Here is a 2,359-nt window from a genome sequence, read left to right as displayed (position 1 = left end):
CCTCCTCCGAGCCTTCCCTTCAGTTGACTGTGGCAAGGCTGAGGAGAGTCGCAGTACCTGTTCTCAGTCAAGCACAGCTTGCAGCCCTACCTTGGAACGTTTCCTAGTTCTCTTTTCCTCATTGACCCGTCTAAAGTTCCGAAGGGTCGCCTCAGGATAAGTTCCCTGTGGTTTCAAAGCAACGATTAACCGGACTTTCTGGCCCCTATGGGACCAGCGGAACTGAAGAAAATCGGATACAATGTACAGATATTTGGAATGAACTAAGTGTAACGCAAGGTTGTATCATGAAAGGATCAAGATTAGTTATTCCTGTTTCACTGAGAAGGTTTTGTCTGATATACACTCTGATCACCAAGACATTATTAGATCAAAGTCTATTGAAAGGACTAGTATCTGGTGGCACAGTGTAGAGAGAGACATTGAATTATTTGTAAGAAATTGTATGAATTGTGTTGTGCAACAGAATAATCCTCATTTTGCTAGAATGTTACCATGGAAGTTACCCTGGTATCCATGGCAAATATTGTATATTGATTTTGCAGGTCCTATTTTAGATTATCTTTTTTTTTTGATAGCTGTCGATGACTCCAGAAAAGGACAAAAAGAAATTACAACGAAGACAACAACCTCTTATGCAGCTGTAAAAGAATTAATGCATTTGGAAGGATTTGTTCAAACATTTAAGCATAGCATGAAGTATAGAAAGACAAATAATATATTTTTTCATGCATCAAAGTTTTTATTGTCTTATAGAACAACACCACATAGTACAATAGGTGTGACACCATTGAATTTGTTGATGGGGAGGGGGATTAGGTGTAATTTAGACTTGTAACCAAGTTTGCAAAATGGTTTAGAAGAAAAATAGTGTAAACAAGTAAAAAATCTTCCAGAGGTAAAAAAAAATTCCCCTTTTATCTAATGTCATGGTAAGATCTTACAATACTCCAAAGAAGTAGGTACCAAGAGAGACTATAAGTGAAATTTGAAATTTACATCACAATGTTCATGTTGGTGGAGTTATTGCAAAACGTCCTGTTGATAAATACTGCTATTAAATACAAATCCAATAGACCATATGAATGTTGGAGATGGAATATTTTCAGATGTAATTGGATCAAATGAATCGAATATTAGCCAAGATGCCCAAACATCAAATGTAGATTCAGAATCTGTTCATGTCGGGTTCGACCTTCTTCAGCGCCGGGACAAGCTTCCGGATGCTTACCATGAGTGGGGGTTCATGGTATTTTGCTAGGAGCCTTCTCTTCTTCTGCCTCAACATCTGGAGTATCTAGCCATGATATTGAGTCAACGGCCTTACCACGTTGGAAACCCCGCTTCTCGTCCGTCCAGCGAGGTTAAGCAACGTCGGGTCTGGTCGGTACTTGGATGGGTCTCCGCCTGGGGACGCCAGATTCTGTTGCCGCTTCCTCCAAGCCTTCCCTTCAGTTGACTGTGGCAAGGCTGAGGAGAGTTGCAGTACCTGTTCTCAGTCAATCACAGCTTGCAGCCCTACCTTGGAACGTTTCCTAGTTTTCTTTTCCTCATTGACCCGTCTAAAGTTCCGAACGGTCGCCTCAGGATAAGTTCCCTGTGGGGCGGCCCAAGTTCCGGTGGTTTCAAAGCAACGATTAACCGGACTTTCTGGCCCCTATGGGACCAGCGGAACGATTAGACCTGCAATGGGTGTTGACCTGTGGAACCTCTTGATGGGAGTGGATATTCTCGTCCTTTCCCCACATTTTTTATGCTGTTCTCGGACTCGTCAAAGAAAAGGGGGGGGGGGGCATGTTCCGGTCCAGGCCTATGGTCAGGACCTGTAGGATACCTCTCCATCATTCAGGCAGGCTTAGGGGCCGTAGTCTGTCCCCTCTACAGATCCTACAGCTCCTGCCGAGTCGCTCCGTGCGCGTCAACTTCATGGTACTGGCGTGTTCTAACCAACAGGGGACGCATTTTCTACCTTCGCATCTTGCAGTAGAGATACTGAGATGATTTGAGATCCTCTCAATACCACCATCGGCTCTCTCATTCCGGGCAGAGGAATGTTCTCTCCGACTATCCGAGCAGAGCCTCGTAGAGAGAGTGTACCTGGGGGTCTTTGGCCTTGAGTACCCAGCAAGTCCTGGCCTGGGGGACCTGATCGTGACAGCTTGGAACCTCAAGCTTCCGCTGTTCTTCCCCCCAGTCTCAGAGCCCAAGACTCTGGCAAGATGCATTCCGGTGATGGTGGGACAACATCGACGCCTGCGTCTTCCCTCCTTTGTTGTCTGTTGAGAATGGGTCTCAACAAGACCAGGTTGTCTGTCAACCTTTCAATGGCCCTGAGAGCTCCACTGGGACTATACGCAGA

At 45.3% G+C, this 2,359-nt stretch overlaps 1 pseudogene; it reads left to right on the top strand.

Moving 5' to 3' along the window:
* Positions 1-1,313: 1,313 nt before the first annotated feature.
* On the top strand, positions 1,314-1,432 carry LOC137656917 (5S ribosomal RNA; annotated as a pseudogene).
* The last annotated feature ends 927 nt before the right edge of the window (positions 1,433-2,359 follow it).

This window comes from Palaemon carinicauda, chromosome 17 (assembly GCF_036898095.1).
Source record: "Palaemon carinicauda isolate YSFRI2023 chromosome 17, ASM3689809v2, whole genome shotgun sequence".
In the NCBI taxonomy this organism is placed as follows: domain Eukaryota; kingdom Metazoa; phylum Arthropoda; class Malacostraca; order Decapoda; family Palaemonidae; genus Palaemon; species Palaemon carinicauda.
Note: the sequence above shows the minus strand (reverse complement) of the source record. Positions and strands in the feature narration are given on the sequence as shown.